Raw genomic sequence first — 22,996 nt, 5'->3', positions numbered from 1 at the left:
TTTAAAAAAAGTGAGCAAAAAAGCAAAAAGAACTCTGACCATAGACAATTTTTATGGAGAAAGATAAGAACATATTTCATACCCTGAGAATCCTAAAGACAAATCAGCTCTAAATGAAATAATAAAGAATTTTGTGAGTTGTGCTGCAGTTCAAAGATACTCTTGGAAGAAATCAAAAAGGATATAAAAAGAGTTAGAAGAAAAAATAATGGAGAAAGGAAATGAGATCTTTGCAAAAGGGCATGGAAAAGGAAAAAAAAAAAAACAGAAATTATCTGAAGAAAACTCCCTAAAAAGTAAATTTGATGAAATGGAAAAAGTATATAACTCCTTACAAAATAGATATGAACAAATGGAAATTTGTTGAAAAACACAATTTGCGAAAAGAAAAAAAAAACTGCAATGAAAAAAACATCTCAATTGGATAAATGGAGGTTAAAAACGAAGCAAATAATTCACTAAAAATTAGAATTGAAGAAATGGAAATGAATGACTCAAGGAGGCTTCAATTATCAGTCAAACAAACCCTCTCCCAAAATGAAAAAAAAATAGAAGAAAATGTACAATACCTCATTAGAAAAACAACCCAGAAAATAGATCTAGGAGAGACTGCAAAGTGCAGTGAGAAGAACCTTCTATCACAGAACATAGAGGAAATGGAAGAGCTTTGCTTTAAAAATGCATTTTTCCACACAAAACTTCTCCTATTCTGACTTTTATCCTGCTGTATATTCTTACATGTTCTATGGTACATCTTTTGTTTAAATAGATACTAAACTATATATTACTGTGTCCATATTTAGACATGCTTTTTCCCCTTCCCTCCATCCTCCTTTCCTCTTTTCCTTCCTTTGTTCTTTCATTTTAAATATGTTTATTTATTCTTTCTCAGTGAGTTCCTTGCTTATTTATTGTTTTAAGGTTGTCATATTTCAGAAAAGATATTACTTTTCACCACCATTGATTAATTTCAGATTATGTGCTTGCTTCCAATCCATAAAGGAGCCTCTCATTCTGCTGAACATTTTGAAATCTGCTTTGATAAATCCTGGATAAATCCTGGCAACTTTGCTTATCTCATGAGTACTTATTTTTCAATTATGTATTTTTGTTTGTTTCTACAATGTGCTCCATCTGTATCATTTTGTTCCTGGACAATTGAAACTCATTTCCCATGCCAGAAACACTGATGAAATACATACTTTGCATATGGCAGTATGGTAAATGCTTTAGTTGTTGATATACCCTAATACTTCAAAAGATCTTGGGGTTAAACATGGTAATAATTAAACAATTTACATTTAGCAGCTGATAACATATTTGTGAGTAAGGCATAAAGAAAATATTAGCATTAACATCAAGTTTCAAAGATGGAGAAAAATACACCTTGGATAGAAATAAGAAAGTACCAAAATGAAGTAGATTTTTAAGGAATAGCATCACATATTGCCTTATCATGTGTGTTTTAATCCTTAATAGGAAAGAAAACAAAATGTGGTAAATCACTGATGAATGTCTAAGTTGCTAGAAATGAGTCAAGGTTGGGGATAACAGTGTTGGTGTCATCTTCACAGCGATGGTAATAAAATGGCCTCATAAAATAGAAAAATAAAACAGCTTGAAGATTATTCATGATTCTTTCTCATGTTGTTGTTTTTGTTGTTTTTCCTGCAACATAATTTTTATAAGGAGACTTATGTAAGCAATTTATCTTTTTCCATTCTCTATTTTTAAATTCTCCATTTGCTTTAATTTTGAATATCCTTGAAAACCATGCATGTTTCAAGCACTACAGCATATGGCAGACAACTTGCTTAGCAATATAATAATCAGTCTTGCATTCATTTTCCATTTGTCTTCAATTCAGTGTGATGGTTTTATTTTATTTATGTGGTTAGGTCGGGTCCCTATAGGACACCCAAGTGAAAGGGGAAGGCAATGATCTGAAAAATTCAGGCAGAACCCTAAGAATGCAGATATTTCAAGCAATAGTTTGTAGGGTTGGTTTCCACATAATGTTATCTGGATAGTCATTCCTGTCTTCAAAATAAGTATATTATTTGATATTTGGATTTGGAGGAATACTTTTTCACAAAGGAAATCTACATAATATCAGATAAAACAAAAGAAAAAGTTCCACATTTGGATGGAGGGAATAAAAGGACATTCATAGAGGTAAGTAGATTTAAATTGAATATTTATTGTTTTTACTATTAGTCCTTCAATTATATAGTATGCATTTGGGTTTGGCCACCTAATTACATCAGATATTTTTATAGCAGTTATTGTTTGGGAAGCAGATTTTAAAGAGATATAGAAATGGGTTTATAGTAGCAATCGAGCATAGGGCACACACTTGAGAAAAGTGAAATTAAAATTATATGGAGAAAGTACTGCAGGCTGACAAGGTCAAGAGATCCTTTTTATAGGAGTAAGATCAAAAGGAAGGAAAGTGGGGAGATTATCAATGGACTAATGCTGATGAGAACAAGGGTCATCAGAGCCAGAAGGGGGTAAGAAAACACTTTAGTCTATCTCTCTATCCCTCTGTCTCTCTATTCCTCTCTCTCTCTCTCTCTCTTTCTAGCTTTCTATCTACCTATCATTTTTTTCTTAAGTAAAGTATGTTTGAAGTGTAATTAATAATATGCTCACCAATGCCATTTTTCTCATATCATAAAATATTATATTCAAAGTTACAATGTATATGTATCAAATGTATATGAATCTTGTTATAGGAAAACAAGTATATATAAGATTTTTTTTAAAGATTCAACTATACACAAAAGTATTTAATTACCTACTATGTACTATGCATTATGCTGACTAGTAGGAATATATATTAAAAAAAAAAAAAAAGAACTTGCCCACAAGAAGTTTAGATGCTGATGATGACATCTCTATTTCTCCTAATACAGAGAATTAAAAAAAAAAACTTTATCATTCTGAACATAATATATAAAATAAGCATTTACATAGCAGAATTGCACATGAAACTGCAAATCAATTGTGTATAAGTTGCTATTTTTAAATTTCAAAATAAAATTAGCATATAAACACATTTTGCCTCCTTCCTGCCAGAGATGGCTGATCATTAGAAACAAATATGTATATATACATACATATATGTGTCTCTCTGTGTATCTCCAATACACACATAGTTTTATTTCTCTGGATGCAGATTTTGTCTTCCATTGTATTTTCTTTCAAATTGATCTAGGAGCTTTTAAAAATCAAAATGACTTAGCCATTCAAAGTTGTATACAACATTCTCTTGGTTCTGCTCATTTAACTCTTCATTATTTCATGCAAGCCTATCAATGTTTTTCTATGATTGACCCCATCATTTCTTATAGCCCAAAAGTGTTTCATCACCATCACTTACCACAACTTGTTCAGTCATTCCTCAATTGGCAGGCTTCCCTAAAGTTTCCAGATCTTGGAGCAGCAAGGTGGCACAGTGGATATAACACCAGCCCCGAAGTCAGGAGTACCTGAGTTCAAATCTGTTTTCAGACCCTTAACACTTCCTGGCTGTGTGACCCTGGGCAAATCACTTAATCCTGATTGCTTCAGCAAAGCAAACAAAAAAAAGTTTTCAGATCTTTGTCAACACAAAAAGAATTGCTATAAATATTTTAGAACATATATATTCCTTTCCTTTTCCCCTAAACATCTTAGAAAACAGAACTAGTAGTAATATTTCAGTTTAATAACACTTTGGACATAATTTTACATTGCTCTCCAAAAAGGTTGGATCAGTTCATTATTCCACCAACAGTGAATATGTCTCATTTTTTTCCACATCCACTACAACATTTATTGATTTCCCCTTCAATTATTTTAGCCAATCTGAAGGTATAAAATGATATCTCAATGTTGCCTTAATTTGTATTTCTCTAGTCAATAAGGATTTAGAACATTTTTCTCCATATGACTATAAATCATTTTGACCTCATCATTGGAAAAATGCCTTTTAATATCCCTTGAACATGTATCAATTGAGGAATGACTAATATTCTTATAGATTTGACAACATTATTTAAATATTTGAGATATGAAAACTTTATCTGAAAATCTGTCTATAACCTCCTCCAAAATTATATATTTTTCTTCTGATATCGGGTACACTTCATTTATTTATACAAAAACCATTAAAAATTAATATAATTGAAATTATTCATTTTACAACTTGCACTACTCTTTTGGGAAAATGCCCCAAAGTCTATCAAAGCATACATAGCCTTTGATCCAGCAGTGTTTCTACTGGACTTCTATCTCAAAGAGATCTTAAAGGAGGGAAAGGGACCTGTATGTGCAAAAAATGTTTGGGGCAGCCCTCTTTGTTGTGGCAAGGAACTGGAAACTGAGCGGATGCCCATCAGCTGGAGAATGGCTGAATAAGTTATGGGATATGAATGTTATTGAATATCATTGTTGTATAAGAAATGGTAAGCAGGATGATTTCAGAGAGACCTGTAGATGCTGATGCTGATGCTGATGCTGATGCTAAGGGAAGTGAGCAGAACCAGGAGATCATTGTACTTGGCAACAAGAAGATTATACGATGATTAATTTTGATGGATGTTAAGGTGATTTATTATTCTTCATTTTTTTTTCTTTATAATATCACTCTTTGTATCGAGGCTATGTATCATTTCACTATTATCTTGGCAAATGGTGTAAGATATCAGTCTTCCAGACTGCCTTTGTTTTTCCCAACAATTTTTATCAAAAAATGGATTCTTATTTTCATATTAAGGAGTGAAGTAAAAAATTACCTCTCATGCTTGAAATGTACAAGTTTCTCACCTCTGAACCTTGTGAATCCATTCTTGGTTTCTTTTGACTCAGATATATTTACTTGTTCACATTTTACATCAATCCAAAAATTGGATTGGAATATAATATCCTTGAGAAGTCTGCCTTTCATTTTGTCTGTGTCACCAGTGCCCAGAACATTATTTTCACCAAAGGAAGAATTTCTTAAATGTTTGTTGCATTTGACTGGGAAGAATTATTCCAATCTTTTCTCTTTCCCACTTATGGGGATATTCATAATAAACCCTATCTAGCGATTATTCAACTCATGATTATGTTTAAGTGTGTTTGCATCTTCAGCCTCTGTGCGGTTATGAAAGAGATTTATGCACTCTAATGATCTATTATTTTGCCTTATATTACTTTCCAAAAATAAAATTATACCAAGTGTCACTTTTCCACTATAGAATTACACTGCAATAGTTGATGGATTGACTCAATTCAATGAGAAAATTAGACAAATGAATTATTTTGCATCATGGGGACAAAATAAGTAAAGGATACACTGAATTTTTTAGTTTGCAACTAGATATTGTCATCCCCTATGGACAAAGCCATGACTTCCCAGAACCTGAATTGTTAGGCTGACTTGATTTTGTTTTTTGGAATAGAGTGGATATTCTAATGGCCAGGATAACAACATCTCTGGGTACCTCAGGGCCTTGTTTTGAGCTTTATTGCTCAAATGTCATCTATAAGCCTGAAAGTCAAGCAAAGAACAGATCCCTTATACAATTTGGGAAATAGATATTGTGTTTTAGCTCTAGGCTAGCATTGTTTATCCTGTCTTTAGCAGGAGTAACCAAAAAGTACCACCACAAACAACAAAAAAATAAAACAAATTTATAGAAAATATTCTTCATTGTTAAAGAATAACATGGTTAAGTAATATAGCTATTATATATCCTTTATTATCTATGTCTTTATTATCTCTGTTGCTTATTATGTGAAATAAAATCTTTTTTCATGTTTCTGCGGTTACTTCTAAATTAGAAGTAACCTGTTGCAAGAGAAAATAAACTTCTTTGGAAGTAGATTCTTAGCTTTAAAACCTGACCCTGCCACTTACAACCTGGGTGAACTGAGATTATTCTTTTACTTCTAAAGCATTTATTTTTCTCATCTGCAAAAAGTGGGCTTTGATCTCGGTGCCCTATAGTATCTATGGCCTAGTTCAGGAACATAATAATACTTAGCATCTATTTAATAGTTTAAATTTCCCCAAACTCAGTACTTGCTTTATCGCTATACATGCATTGTGACAACGCTGGGAGGTAAGTACTATTATAATTCCCAATTTACCACAAAGTAAAAGGAGAAAGAATCAAATAATTTGCCCAGAATCATAATTAACAAATGGCTGAGACCAGATTTAAAATCAGGTATTTCCAATCATGGACCCAGTACTATAATCACTTGACCAATTCCTACAAAACCAGCTTTTATGAGCATATGGCACAAAACTTCTTCCATTTATCACCTTGTGGTTTTCAAAACCATTGAAAGTTTTTTTTTTCATTTGATCCCTACAACAGTTCTATGATATAGGTGTAGCTATTATTTCCTTTAAAAAATGATAAAACTGAGGAACAGAAATATTAAATCACTTATCCAGGATCAGACAGCTTGTAACCATGCTAGGAATATTTTAACCCAGCATTAGTTCTAGAATTAGAAAATAAGGATATAAATGGTCATTCTGATGATTGTTATAAATTCTTGGGAAAGTCCTTTAATGCCCCCAGAGGTGTTGTTTTCTTTACTTCTAAAAGGAAAGAGCTGGCTTAGATGTTAAGTGAGATCCAACCTATTTCTACGTAAGTGACCCGATAAACTTTCCTGGTCTCAAATCCAATTTATCTATTATGAAATAGTATTTCTTTATAATTGAGCTTTGATTTGTTTTAAATAATGTGTTATACTTAGAATTAGGAATTCCTAGAAAAGAATGCCTTGCAAACTAAAACTCATATGTTCTGTTGTTATTATTTTTCAATTATATCTGACTCTTTATGATCCAATTTGGGAATTTTTTTACCAAGGATATTGTAGTGGTTTGCCATTTGCTTCTACAGTGCATTTTACAAATGAGATTTCTGTGGCAGAGTTAAGTGACTTGCCCAGGGTCATATAGATTGTAAGTGTTTTAAAGCTATATTTGAACAGAAGGGGATTCCAGGCCCAACATTATGCCACCCAGTGTGCCATATATTGTTTTGCCTCTAGAGATACTTGAAGTAAATCAGCTTAGATTGTGGGTGGTATTTTGTAACTGAAATAAGTTGCCATTATTGCAAAACACATAATAGGTACAGGTTTGAAAAAAAAAATCCCAATGGGTAGGTTTGAAAAGTTCTTCCTTCCAACTCTTTAGTTTAATACCACTTTCTATTCAGTATTAGAAATTTTAGAGACCAAATATACATATCTACAAATATAACTACAAAACCAATACCATACCAGTACCACAAATGATGTATTTTGAACTTTACTGAAATGGATATGTGTTATTATCAAATTCATATTTAAATCTACTATACTTGGTGCTGATGTCGTTTCTGTGTCTATACTGGTTTTTTTTTAATGTACTGTGTCTATATAAGCAAGATAATATAAATTAACAATGAGTTGGCTACAGAGCTGAATTGCTCTCAAGAAATTGGAGACCTCTTTGACTAACCCATATTTTTAATATTAACATTTTTCTGCAAATCCTACATGGGAGCAAAACATAGACTATAACTCTTTTTTTTTAATTTAATAGCCTTTTATTTACAGGATATATGCATGGGTAACTTTACAGCATTGACAATTGCCAAACCTCTTGTTCCAATTTTTCACCTCTTGCCCTCCCACCCCCTCCCCTAGATGGCAGGATGACCAGTAGATGTTAAATACATTAAAATATAAATTAGATACACAATAAGTATACATGACCAAAACATTATTTTGCTGTACAAAAAGAGACTATAACTCTCAATAAGCAAAAATTTAATATCTCTGGGAAGGCAATTGATAAGGAAGGTTCTAATCAAAATAGAACCAACAATTAAAATAATTAGAACTGAGAAAAAATTGAGAAGAAAAAAGAGAAGTAAATTATATCATCAAGAAATGATGATAGGAAGAACAGATATGTCAGTCTCCCCCTGAGTCTGACTTTGTCCCCATTTTAAATCCTCTATTACAATTACATCATTACAGTATACTGAATATGTGTGAACTAGAGAATCTTTACCTCACCATGTTAAGTACTAAGTATATATGTGAACTAGAGAACCACTATCTCAGCAATTCTCCTGAGTTAACACCTGGTTTCAAGTATACTTCTCCAGAGTTCTTTTATTATATCTCCTTAGTAAATTATCTTTTTTCTTACTCATTGCTATCTGTTAGGAGTCTTTCTTCTAGATACACTCTTCTGTATTCCATTTTTTAAAATTCTCCATCCCCTGCCCCAAATATTAACATCTTTAATTAAAACCCAACATTGCAGTCTCTGTAACAGCCAAATACATTCTTTCACTAAACTTCCTATATGATGTTTCTTCTTAACTTTATTTCTGCTCCTCAACTTGCCTTGTTATTATTTAATTTCTTTCCATCCATAGATTCCTCCTTTATCTTCTTCTCCACTCTGTCCTTTCCTTTATATCCAATTTCCACTAATCTAAATACCTTATCCCTCTTTTATTAATCTAAATTTGTACCATACCCTATCCTATACTACCCTCCCCCCATAAGTTATTAAAAATAGAAAACTTGAAATTCAAAAACACTGTCAACTTATATATCAATGATAAAGCAAGTAAAATGTACAAATAATTATAATTTCTTATGAGTTGAAGAGTCAATTTTTAAAAATTCCATGGAAATTTAGAGACTTCCTAGATTAACACAATTAACATTTGAGACTTCAGAAACTTCACAAGGTCACCTAATCTACCATTTTCCCTTCAAGTAAATAAAATACTCCTATTTCATCAAAGAAAACAAGAACAGCAGAGTTTCAAAGAGTTTATTAACATCACTTCTGCCTGAGTTGGTCAGGGAGATTCTAAAAGAGATATAATTTGAGCCAAGCATCCCATCCTAAAAGTCTCCCTTCAAACATATCATTAGTTACTTGAAATCAGTTAGACAATGTCTACTCAGGCTCTTAAAAGCAGTTCTCCATTGTCCTCAATGTGAAGGTGTTACATCAGCTGGCTCTGGGAAAGTGCTTTTTATATTTTACTCTGTATTTGAATTTTTGCCATGCTTGAAGAATAGACAAGGGTGTATCTTAAACACAAAGTAGATATCCCCAGTCCATAAGAATCCTTTGCAGTATCTGAAAAGGCATAAGCATTTTTCTGTTTTTCATTTTACTTGTGCTGTTGAAGAGATGCTCAAAAAAAGTCAATGTAACAGTCTTATGCAGTCTCACATTCACTAGTAAAAATCACAAATATCTCCCAAAGCAAATATGTATCATTACCAACCAAGGAATATTTCACCAACATTACTACTTGCTTTGTATTCAACATTGCCTGATTCACTGATGAAATGGCCTTCCTTTACCCAAAACCAATAAATAAATAAATAAATAATTAAAATTAAAAAAGCAGGAAAATCGGATTCATGTTGCAGAAGAATCTGTGGTTCAAAGTGATGTTTCAAGAGCACATGAAGCTATATCCCTGAAGAGACTTAAGCCACCATTGACTGGCAGTTACCCCTCCTCCCTTTTAGGCACAGAGACAAAACAATTTAATGGATACTTAGAAAATGCTCAATGTATTGCAATCTGGATTATGTGTCTCTTCCATTTTCTACTTGGGGACCTTTTCTATTCTAGACTCATACTTCTACAGCAGGTTAAATCATTCAGCATTTCCTAAAGAAAAATGAGATAAAATTGGATCCTATCTCAATCCCAGAGTATAGGACTCTTCATATAGAAATTTGAGAATTGAGATGGATTAGAAGTCATTTAGTGTCTCTCTGTTTTGTTGAAAACTATTCCTCTTTTTCAGATATTAATTCTGCATTAATTCCAATGCTAGATTATCAGTTTGCTCAGATGATACAGCTTTACCATGTGAAGAACCTAAGAAGTTTGCTTCTGGAAAAATAATGATGACTAGGTAGCATGTGTGGACAGAGTGTTACTAATTCTAGTTTGGCTAACCAGAACCATTTTATTATGTCGTGAATTGATTTGTTTGGGATGGATTTGATCTGTATAATTTCCATCACCATTGGTGAATTCAGAAGAGTTTAAGTTAGCTTCAGGAATGTTTTTTCTTTCATTTAGGTTTGATGATGCTCAATGATTGTGTTTTTTCCTCTCTCAGAGTGTCTAGTCAAATATCATCTGTTAAGAGGGAGGTGCTGAGATCTTCCTTTTCTCTAACAACATATTACCATCTTCTTTGTTCTGAACAGAACTTGGTTGTCAATCTTGTAACATATTATTTTTCACTCTAAGTGGAAACTACAAGAACCTAAGAGTTTCAAAGAGATAAAAAAAGAGTTAACATGAAACTAGGACTCAGAGTTTAGAAAAGGTTCTGTAGCCCGCCTCACATCTATGAATCAAGTAGCAAGATATTATCAAGATCTAAGTCACAATTACGCAGGAGTCATACCATATCTGTAAATGAACTTGGTAGAAAGAGTACTACACAAGCACTGAGATAAGTTTGAATCCTGTTCCCTAAGAGATGGTATAGGGGATGAAGTCTTTAAGATATTAAGAAAAATGTGTGCACAATAGTTCTTCCTATACCTTTTCATTTAATATGTTCCCCCAAATTTCATGTAAAAACAATTTTTTACATTTGATCTTTTTTTTTTGAGTGGCAAATTATCTTCCTTCCTCCCATTCATTCCTTCTCTTTCAGAAGTCAAGAGATTTGATGCATTGTACATATGCAGTGATGCAAAACACATTTTCATATTAGTCATGTTACTACCAAAAACATAAACCAAAAAAAAAGGACTTTTTTTTCCTAAAGCCTATTTCCATCTACATTCAAACTCCATCAGTTCTTTCTCTGGCTCACAAATGATCACTGTACAATATTGCTATTATTTGGTTCAATGTTATTCTGATTTCATTTTGTCTCAAATCAGGTATTTACAGGTTTTTTAGTTGTGGGTTTTTTAATTTATTTTCTTTTGAGAGCATCCTGATTGTTATTTCTTACAATACAATAGAGTACAATTTCACTCATATACTACAACATGTTCAGCCATTCCCCATTTCATAGATGACCCTCAATTTCCAATGCTTTGCCACCACTAAAAGATCTCCTTCTTTTTAAAAATATCTTTTAAATACAGATATAATAATGTTATTCTAGATCAAAGGATATATAAAGCTCTACAAACCTTTTGGCATTCTTCAAAATTACTTTCCAGAAATGTTTAATTAGTTCATAACTATACTAACTCTTAATTAATGTCTCAATTTGCTTGCATGGTGTTTGAAATTTGTAACTTCTTTTCTTTTCTGTCATATTAGCAAATATGATAAGTATGGGATAGTACTTCAAAGTTGTTTTAATATGTATTTTTTTAATCAATAGTAACTTTTAGTAATTGATAGAACTATAAATAAATTTTATTGCATCATCTAAACATTGACTATAGTCTTTTTATCATTTATCATTTGGGGAATGGCTCCTTTCAAAAATAAATTTTATTGTATACTTCTATATATTTATATAATTATATACAATTTTATACAATTATAAATGTGCAATTCTTTCCATTTGAGAAATAATTATTTTGACCTAAGTAATAGGAATTCTGACATGAACTTTCTTCACATTTTTAACATATAACTTTGAAATGTTTTTATTTTATTAAACATTTCTCAATTAAATAAAAATCAACCATCTCTTTTTTTAAATTTGAGTTTCACATTCCTCTAATTCCTATCCCTTCCTCTCCTCAAAAAAAAATATATATAGATAGATATAATATTTATGAAAAAATTCAAAACATATTTACATGTTGCAAAAGAAAACATGCGAAAATAAAATAAAAATAAAGAAAGCTTTCTCTTCTCACTCTCTGTGGGAGTGGATAGCACTTTTCATCACGGATTCTTTAGAATTGTTTTGGGTCACTGTTTTGATCAAAATATCCATGTTTTCTTGGTTGATAGTCCTTATAATATTGTTTTCATGAACAATGTTTTCCTAATCTGGATATCTTCATTTTATATAAGTTTATGTCTCCCAAAATTGTTTTTTCTCCTGTAACCATTCTGTTCATCATCTCTAAAATTACCATAGAATTCCATCACAATAATAAATCACATTTTTTTTAGTTATTATCCAGTAGATGGTCATTCCCTCTATTTGAATATGCTTTGCTTTTATCCTAGAAAGACATAGCTAATTTGGAAACAAATAGTTGTTTCTTTAAAGGTTAGAAACCTTGCTTGGTGCCAAAATATAGAAGATTTTAAATGCCAGACTAAATAATTTGAACATTATTTAAGTTGATTGAAAATGAATAAAATATTTAAAGCATGTAATTGGAGCAGAGAACATACTGAGATATATGTAAGGTTTACAGTCATCATTTAGAAATATTGCAAAATAGAATATGTATGTAGTTATATATTTCTGTTCAGCAAATAAGTGACCATAAAATCCCAGAATCGCATGTGCATCAGATTTATTTTTTTATCCCAAAGTCCTCCACAAATCCTGGACCATGAATTGATAAATTATCATTAATATAACAACCAATCTTATCCAATCTGACATGCAAGAGATAGAAGGACATAGAAATTCCTTGTCTTGAAACAAGTGATTTTATTTTAGACAAATTAAATATTCATATATTTTCTTCTTTTCTATACTTTGTATACTCAAATAAATAAAAAGCTACTGTTTTCCTTTTTCTTATTATCAAAGAAAGACTGGTATCTATTTTGTTCTTGAAAGAAATAGTCTCAAAAACCATTACATTGAATTCCCAATCCCCATATTTATGCCCACCTGCATTTTTGATTTCCTTCACAAGCTAATTGTATAATATTTCAGAGTCTGATTCTTTTTGTACAGCAAAATAACGGTTTGATCATGTATACTTACTGTGTATCTAATTTATATTTAAATATATTTAACATCTACTGGTCATCCTGCCATCTGGGGGAGGGGGTGGGGGATAAGATGTGAAAAATTGGAACAAGAAGTTTGGCAATTGTTAATGCTGTAAAGTTACCCATACATATAACCTGTAAATAAAAGGCTATTAAATAAAATAAAATTAAATTCAAAAAACAAAAAAGAAAAAAAAGAAAGAAAGAAATAGTCTCGTCCAGTTCACAAGATCATTTGCCTCCAGTTTGCAATCTAATTCAGGTCCTCTTCATTTTTCTTTGTTTTTTAAATGTTTTTATGTTATTCACAATGGTAGGGAATCCCTTGTGACCTTGTGACCAAACTCAACCTTCCTATTTGACTTTAGTAGGAATGGCACTTCTCCTAGATACAGTTGTAATGATAGTAAAGTTTCATTATCTGATATGAACCCTTATCTTTGCCAATTGTTAGGTTATTTTCTGGCTTCAGTATTGTTTTGATTTCATAATGGTACTGAATAACTGAATAAGAATTCTTTTGATATAGTATCTAACAAGTGGACATCAAAACTTTGCTTCACCTCTAGGAAAAAAAAACCAACAACAAATAAACAAACTGTTCTTTTCTCTCAATGCAGTACACTCTATATTTCAATATTTTTCTTTTAAATTAATTGAACAGTTTTCCTTTTGTAAAGTCCCCGTCCAGCTCTCCAGGAGCAAACAAAATAATTTCATTATCTCCTATGTGACCGTTCTTCAAATAATTGCAGCATGTCTTCCTCTTCCCAACTATTCCCAAATTCTTGTCCATCTAGTACATAGAATATCTATGTAGAAATAAAAGGAACTTCAAAGGTCATGAAGCCTAAATCTATCATTTTATAGCAGAAGAAACTGATATTGGGACTCTAAATAACTAGTTTGGTAAAAACATCTAGGAAGTACCATATGTCAAGCCCAGTATGCTGACATTTGGAGCACCTGTTATAAAACTTCCACTTACCTTAGTTTGTCATCATTTCAAGGTCTTTTACCATGGTTTTTTCATGCCCTTGGACAAAGTCCAGCTGACCCCTGTCTACTGAAAATTCAGTGCCTATATATCATTGCTTTTAGCAGGCCAGAGTACAGTAATGCTATTATCTTATTGCTCCTAGACTCTATGTGTCTCTTAAAGACACTTAAGAATATATTAGCATTGACAGTTGCATTATTACAATGTTGAATTGTATTGAAATTTTAAGTACCCTAAAATCTTCCGATTTATTTTTCTAAATAAGCTGTCTAGTTATATCTCTTTCATTTGTATTTTTCAAGTTGATTTATTGAATACAGCTATAGGACTTGGTGTTTATTCCTAATAATTTCACCTTATTTAATTTTCTCAATATTCTAGAATAAGATTTTTCTTTTGAGTGTTGACATTAACCCCCCAGTGTGTTAGCTATTCCCATCAGTTTGAGTTCATTAACAAATTTTGACAAACATGCTATCAACATTTTAACCAAAGACATAGACAAATTATTAAATAATATACCATCAAATACAGATGCCCAAGGTCGTCTATGTTGACACTGGACCATTAATAATTTCTCTTTGTGTCTGGCCATTCAAAAAGTTCTGAATCATGACAACTCTGCTATGCTTTAGTCCACATCTCTCCATTACTTTCAAAAGATTGTCCTAACATATTTTTCCTCCAATAAATCATAAGGGCAGATAAAGTTGGTAACATGATTTTAGAGAACTTTCTCAGGTTCTCAGAGGTTTAATGAATTGTTCATGATCAAGTAGCTAGGTAGAACATAGTATATTATGATTCCAACAGTAATCATCCTTCATACACAATAGGGAAGTAGACAGAATAAAGAGCTTATTGTCCAGATATGATACTTAAGTAGGAGAAAGAAAATGGGGTAATTCACCTTTCTTAAAAAAAAAAATCAGAAAGAGGAAATAATACAATTATATGGAACTCTGTGTAGTATGAGGATTATTTAAATGTATGCATATATATGGAAGTTTGGATGTGGCAGCATAAGTGTAAGGAGTAAGACAGGATTGATACCCATAAAATAAAATACACCATTCTTTATAAATATATAAAAAAATTCTAGAACCTCAACCAAAAATTAAATATATATATATATATATATATATATATATATATATATATACATATATATGCATGTACATATGCATATATATAATACCTGAATATAAATAGATTCAATAAACCATATAAAAAGAAACATGTTTAGACTATAGATGAAAAACACCAAAGTAAGTTATATATTAGCAAGTATACTTAAAGTACAAAATCAGGTGCATCTTTTAAACTGTAAATTTAACTAATGATTAGTATATTTCAGGTAACACTAGGAAACCAGTAGATATAAACATGGTAATAGAATAGCTGAATTTAAATGAGAATTCCTAAAAGGAATAAACAGAGAACTGCATTGTAATTACAGACACCAGTAGCAATGAAGAAACATTCATAATAAATGTGTTCACTTAATAGCATGCAAGGGAAATTTAATAAAATCTGGAAAATGCAATAGTAAATTAAAACATAAACAAAAAAGATAAAGAAAAAAACATGATATTGAATTCAATAAGCTAGTCAAAATCTATATTTCATAGATATTTGGATAGAAATAAAATGATAATCACTTTACTTGCAAATAATTTAAAAATATTTACCACAATTGATTATGATGCAAGGCATAAACAACTTGTAGATATAGTCATAATAATGTAACTATAAAAACTGATTTTATAGACTTCAATAAATTATATGGGGAATATGTAGGGCTAGATAAAGACTAAAAACAAATTGTTAATTATACTTAGGTAAATGACCAAAATATGAGTGGTAAAGTATTATGTTTGGGTTATTACTCATGTCCTGAAATGCTAGAGTATGGGACCATGCCCAGAGGGAGTACAGAGGCCATCTCAACCTTTGGTGCACAATATGTTTTCTGCAACAGGGCAGAAACATCCTTATTGAACAAGGAGCAATGATTTGAGGCCATGGGAAAAGATGTTGGTCTGAGGGTCACAGCTAGTTGGTTTGAGGATCATAGTTAGTTGCTCGTAAGTAGGGATGCCATTGCAAGGCCTCTAGCCTGTGAGTGAGCTGCTAAATTGCTGGATTGGCTCTCCTCCCATTGGCAGAAAGTATGAATATGCAAAGCCCATGAGCTGCTTCTCTGAATGATGATAGGGATCTGTCTATTGTTCACACCCTGATCATGCTTGCAAAAATGTATACTAATAAAGCTGTACAGCACAATAAACTGGTGCTCTTTTCACATTCTATGAGTCTCCCACCTCATTCATCTCACCTCTGAGGTCAAAGAGCTCACATACTTGTTCTTAAGATGGCCATAACACTGAAACATTTCAAAATTGATAGGAAGTAGTGAAATGTATTTATAGAAATAAATTTCAATCCCCAATATGCATATTCATCAGAGAATAAAATAAAACATAGTTGAATTAGTAATAACAAGATTAATAAAATCAATTAGAAATCAATTAATACAGCAAAACAAAGAACATAAGGAATCATTGGAATTAAGGGTATAAACTCCCCTAGGACTTTGAAATCAAAAGATCCATTGAAAGAGAATGTCTGTCAATTAAGGAATGGCTCAAGAAATGGAATATTATTGGAATATAAAAATAATGAACAGGCTGATATTGTTTAAAATCTGGAAGAATTTACATGAACTGAAACTGAGTTAAATTAGCAGAACCAGGAAAATATCATACACAGCAACAACAAGATTATGTGATGATCAACTATGAAAGATTTGGTTCTTCTCAGCTATTCAGTGATCTAAAACAATTTCAAAAATTGCTTCCTTGGATGGAAAATGCTATCTGCATCCACAGTAAGAACTAAAGAGACTGAATGTGAATCAACAAATACTATTTTCATCTCTTCTTCTGCATTTATATTCTCTTGGTTGTTCCCTTTGGTTCTTATTTTTTTCTCCCAAAATCCTGACTCATGAAATTTTTTTAAAAGAATGTGAAAAAGATAAAATGAGATCCATTGGATGAATGTTATAAATATTAGCAAACAATAAGAAATATGGAAAAAATTGTATATCCAGAGACATCATAAAAATATAAATGAAGAAAATCATCAGACACAATATTGTATATACTATTACACAAAATATAGAATATAAAAGAAATTATTTTTTTAATAAAAATATAAGATAACCACATTTAAGTCAGGAAAAAATAACATCTCTATAAACACAATAGAAAAATTGAATAATTTACTAACACATACACAAAATACAAAATACAAAAGCAGATCAATAAACTACTGAATCCTATTAATAATACTAAACTATGTAATTATTTTCAAAAGCAAAAACATAGTCATTTAGCTTTCCTTATAAAAATTGTGATCTTGATTTCCAATTGAGATAGATATAAGACACAGAAAATTCAGATTACTATAAATAAATGAACAATTATTTAATCAGCTGATAACTAGACAGTTGTTACATATTAAAAATACAAGTTATAATAAAAGAGGCATAATATGAACACAAAGTAAATCAATTAATAACATGTAATTCATCAACCCAATAAAAAACATTTTATTTTAAAGAAACATGACAAATACAGATTCTAGGGAAACTGTTAAGGGACAGCTTAATTCTCTGAGAGCCTCCACAGCTGTGAATCATAACATCTGAAGGAATTGTAAGGCTGCCTTTGTTGACACCAGAATTGTGGACTGGGAATGAGATAAATTGGAGACAGAGGGAAGAGGATAGAGGTCAGACAATGCAAAGGTCTCTCAGTCAGAGAGGTCAGAGAACAGCAACTGCCTCTCATTCTCTTTGTATCATCATCTCACAAGAGGAGATCCATTCTGAGTTGGATCTCCAGCAGCCACTGTCAGGTGGCTCCTGTGTATTCCAACAGCTCCAGGTAACACAACAGGAAACATTATTTTATATTAAAATCTAAGATGTGAGGAGTTAGCTGGGGCCAAGATGGCAGTGTAAAGTCAGGAAGTTGCTTGAGCTCTCCCAGTTTCCCTTGAAAACCACATGAAACTAATCCTCTGAAAAGAATCTGACAGAATGAAACTACTCTCCAGTGCAAGAAAGAAAATAGTTCAAGAAAGGTCAGTTTCACTGGGATGAAAAGGGTATTCAGCTGAGATGAGAAAGACTCTGGGAAAGTCAATGAGGCGTTCTTAATCACAGCAAATCACAACTCATTCCTGGCTCAGTAGAGGAGCAGATCAGTGGAGCAGCCTTCAGTCCTACCTTAGAAGGCAACTCTGGGAAACCAGGTTGTTTCCTGAACAGAGCAGGCAAAGCTACCCCCTACAAACACAAGGGGACCCTATGCTCAAAGTAAAGACTCAAAGCTGCGCAGGACACTTGGAAGAGTGCCCTCTTTACCCCAAGAGCAGAGCTCCACCTTAAAATTTAAAAATGTTAATACCAAAAGAAAAGAAAAGAAAATGAGGAAGAAACAGAAAAGAACTTTACCATAAAAAAGTTACTATGGTGACAGGGCAGAACAAAACAAACTCAGACAAGGATAGAATGTCCATTCAGGAAATCTGAAAGAGTGAGATAAAATGCTCTCAAGCCCAAAGAGACTTCTTCAAAATTTTAACAAATGACTTAAAAAGACAAATAAGAGAGATTAAAAAAGAAAAGGAGAATAGAAATGAGAGGTATTCATGAGAGTCAACAATGTGGAAAAGTAAGGGAAAAAATGTCTGAAGAAAGCAACTATGTAAACAGTAGATAAACCAAATAGAAAAAAAATAGATACAAAAGATGATTGAAGAAAATCACACATAAAAACTAGAACTGGACAAATGGAAACTAATGACTTTGTGAGGCAGCAAGAATCAGTCAAACTAAAAAAGAATGAAAAAATGGAAGAAATTCTGCAATACCTCATTAACAAAATAATAGACCTAGAAAATAGATCCAGAAAAGAAAATTTAAAAATTATTGGCCTACCTAAAGGCCATGACCCCACCTCCAAAAAAAAAAAAAAAAAAAAAGCTAGGTAAGTATTCTACAAGAGATAATTACGGAAAACTGCACAAATATTCTAGAATTGGAGAGTGCAATACTCATTGAAAGAATCCATTGATCACCTTTGGAAAGAGATCCCACAAGAAAAGACCCAAGGAAAATTGTTGCAAAACTCCAAAACTATAATCTCAAGGATAAATACTTCAAGATGTCAGACAAAACCAATTCAAATATTAAGAAGCAACAGTCAAGATTACGTAGGATCTGGCAACTTCTAAAGTTGGGAGAGTCTGGAATACCATATTTCAGAAGGCAAAAGATCTGGCTTTACAACCAAGAATTAAATACCCAGTGAGATTCAGCATCATCTTTCAGATAAGAAGATAGAGCTTCAATGAAGTAAGAGACTTTCCATCATTTCTATTTAAAAGAAAAAGCTAGAATTAAACAGAAAACTTAATCTACAAACACATCACACACACACACACACACACACACACACACACAAATATAGAAAGAAAAACAGGGGAAAATATACATTTCCCTAGATGGAAAAACAATATCTGTAATTACTGAGAACTGTATATATTACTAAGGCAGACAAAGGGTGAGTCATCACATGGATTGAGGGTGTGTGAATTGACTCTGATGTGATGATATCAAAGAAAAAGGGGTGAAAAAGATCTGTACTGGAAAAGAAGAAAGGGGACATATAATGGCACAATTAGTTCACACAGAGGCTCAAAATACCAATTACAATAGAAGGGGAAAAAGGAAGTGAGCCCTGTCTGAAGCTTGATCTCATTAATTTTGGCTATAAAGGAATAATTTAAATATTCAGTTGGGTATAGAATTTTATTTAATCATATAGAGAAGTCAGAGAAGAAAGAGGAAAAGAAAAGGGTGGGATAATACAGAAGGGAGAGAGGAAACACTAGGGGAAAAGGTAAGAAAATGTGAGATGGGTTGATAGAAGATAAGATAATTAGTAAAGTGGGTTAAAAACCATTAGTAAGAGAAGGGAGGAAGGATGATAAAAGATAAGGTAGCAAGTGGGATGGGTAAAAAAAAAAAAAACAACAACACAGGAATAAGGACAGAGTTGAAAGAGAGAATGAAAGTATATAAAGGGGAAAAAATAGGATGGAGCGAAATACAGAGCTGATAATCAAAACAGTTAATGTGAATGGAATGAACTTTCCCATAAAATGGAAACAAATAGCAAAGTATGTGAATGCCCACTCAGCATTCACTACTGCCATTCTCTCCTAATTCCCAGGCCCTCCAAGAAATCTCTGGTCACTGTCTTTTCCAGTGCTTAACCTGATTTTACCAAGCTTTCCTCTGTCTAAGGTCTTTGGAGATCTCTGGCCAGAATTTCATAGAATGATGGTTTAAATGCATGGTAGAGCACTTGAGAATAGTCATGTGCAAGTTCAAGATCTTTTATTCATGTGTTCATCCATGTGACCTCCTGCTGACTCCTAGTGAACTCATGGTTCACTCCTGGTAAACTCCTGGTAAAGAGAACTACTTCCTGGTCCCCGTTACATAAATAGGGTCTATGAGGTCATACACACAGACATTCAGAGAAAGAGGCCTCCCATTAATGATGCTATCTCAATGCGACCAGAGTTCCCACCTACAAGGTAGTCCCTGTTTATTCACAGAAAACCACTTACAGGGATCTTAGGCTATATTGCCTGTTTACTTCCTGATTGCAAAGTGCCTGACTTCTCCTCCAACCCTTACAAGAGTGGATTAAAAAAAATTTACTATGTCATTTACAAGAAATACATTTGACACAGAAAGACACATACAAAGTAAAGGTAAAATGCTAGAACAAAATTTATTATTTTTCAGTTGAAGTAAAAAAAAAAAAAAGCAGGGGTAGCAGTTCTGATCTCAGATAAAGCAAAAAAAAAAAAAGATCTTATTAAAAGAGATAACAACAGGAAATGTAACTAAATGAAATGGATGAATATTCACAAAAATATCAATTGTGCAGTTTAACAGAAGAGGAAATAAAATACTTAAATATTCTCATGTTTAGGAAAAAAAGCAAGTCATTAATGAACTCCCTAAGAATAAATCTCCATGGCCAGATGGATTCACAAACAAATTCTACCAATCATTTAAAGAAAAAAAAATATTCCAATACTATGTAAAGTAAGTGCAAAAACAGGTAAAGAAGGAGTACTGTCAAATTCTTTCTATGACACAAATATGGCATGGCACTGATACCCAAGCCAAGGAGAATCAAAACAGAGAAAGATAATTACAGACCAATCTCCCTAATGAATATCGATGCAAGAATTTCATATAAAATACTCTGAAAGAGATTATAGCAATTTAACAGCATGATAATACACGATGACCAAGTAAGATTTATACCATGAATGCAGCACTGGTTTGATATCAGAATAACTATTACTATAATTGACCATATCAATAACAACACCAACAGAAATCATATGATAATCACAATAGAGGCAGAAAAAGCTTTTGACAAAGTACAGTGCCCATCCCTATTAAAAACACTAGAGAACATAGGGAGAAAAAGAGCTTTCCTTAAAATAATAATCAGTATCTATCTAAAACCTATAGCAAGCATTATTTTAATGAAAGGAGTTGGACCAATTCATGTAAGATCAGAGGTGAAATGAGAATGCCTATTATCACCACTATTATTCAACATTGTTCAAGAAATGTTGACGTTAGCAATAAGAAAAGAAAAAGAAATTAAAGGAATTAGAATAGGCAATGAGGAAATAATACTATCACTCTTTGCAGATGATATGATGATCTACTTAGAGAATACTAGAAAACATACTTCAAACAATTATCTGCTGTTGCACAGTTGCAGGATATAAAATAAACCCACAGAAATCATCAGCAATTATATATTATGGACAAAGCCCATAAGCAAGAGATAGAAGGAGAAATTCTATTTAAAATTACTGTAGACAAAATAAAATATTTGGGGATCTACATACCAAGACAAACCCAAGAACTATATTTAACAATTATAAAATACTTCTCACAGAAATAAAATCAGATCTAAACAATTGGAAAGATATCAATTGATTATGGCTAGACAGAGCTAATTCAATGAAAATGACAATTCTATGTAAATTGGTCTACTTGTTCAGTGTCAAAATCAAGCTGCCAAAATATTATTTTATAGAACTCAAAAAAATTAAAGAACAAAAGTTAAGACTAGCAAGGGAATTAATGAAAACAAAACAAAACAAACAAAAAACCCAAAGGATGGTGGTTTAGTAGTATCAAATCTAAAACTATATTTTGCAGCACATTCATCAAAACCATTTGGTACTGGTTAAGAAATAGAGTGGTGGATCAGTGGAATGGATTAGATACATATGATACAATAATCAAGGTGTGTAACAATCTAGTAGTTGATAAATCCCCAAACTTCAGCTTCTGGAATAAGAACTCACTATTTCACAAAAATTGCTTGGAAAACTGAAAAATAATATGTCAGAAACTTGGTACAGACCTACATTTCATACCCCATACCAAAATAAAATCATAATGTATACATGATTTGATCATACCATAAACAAATTAAGAAAACAAGGGATAATTTTCCTATGAGATCTTTGGAGCAATTTATGACTGAAAGATAAAGGTATAAGGATAAGATTCTGTAGACCTCAGCCCTCAGTTTCCCTCCATGTCCAGGGAGTAATTACAGTACAGTGAAGTATTATTCACTCTTGTTATGCAGCTGTTGAATAACCCTGGGAGCAAACATACCTTACACAAAAACATCCTGGGTAGATTCTAGCCAAATCTATCAAGGACATGTTATCTATGTACTGGAACTAGTCACTCTAGTAATAATTCTTTCACTTTTGACAGACTCTGGCAGGGTTGGCTTCCCTTCTAGACTTGTTCAAAAAAGTGAAGTTATCCTTGCTGGCACAAAATCTTCTTTGTTCCTTGGGCTATTTAATTTATATTAGTCTAATCCCCAAATTGAAATCTCACCCATGAAGAGGACTCTCTGCCTGAC

This window comes from Sarcophilus harrisii, chromosome 3, assembly GCF_902635505.1.
Source record: "Sarcophilus harrisii chromosome 3, mSarHar1.11, whole genome shotgun sequence".
NCBI classification, from domain to species: Eukaryota; Metazoa; Chordata; class Mammalia; order Dasyuromorphia; family Dasyuridae; genus Sarcophilus; species Sarcophilus harrisii.
Note: the sequence above shows the minus strand (reverse complement) of the source record.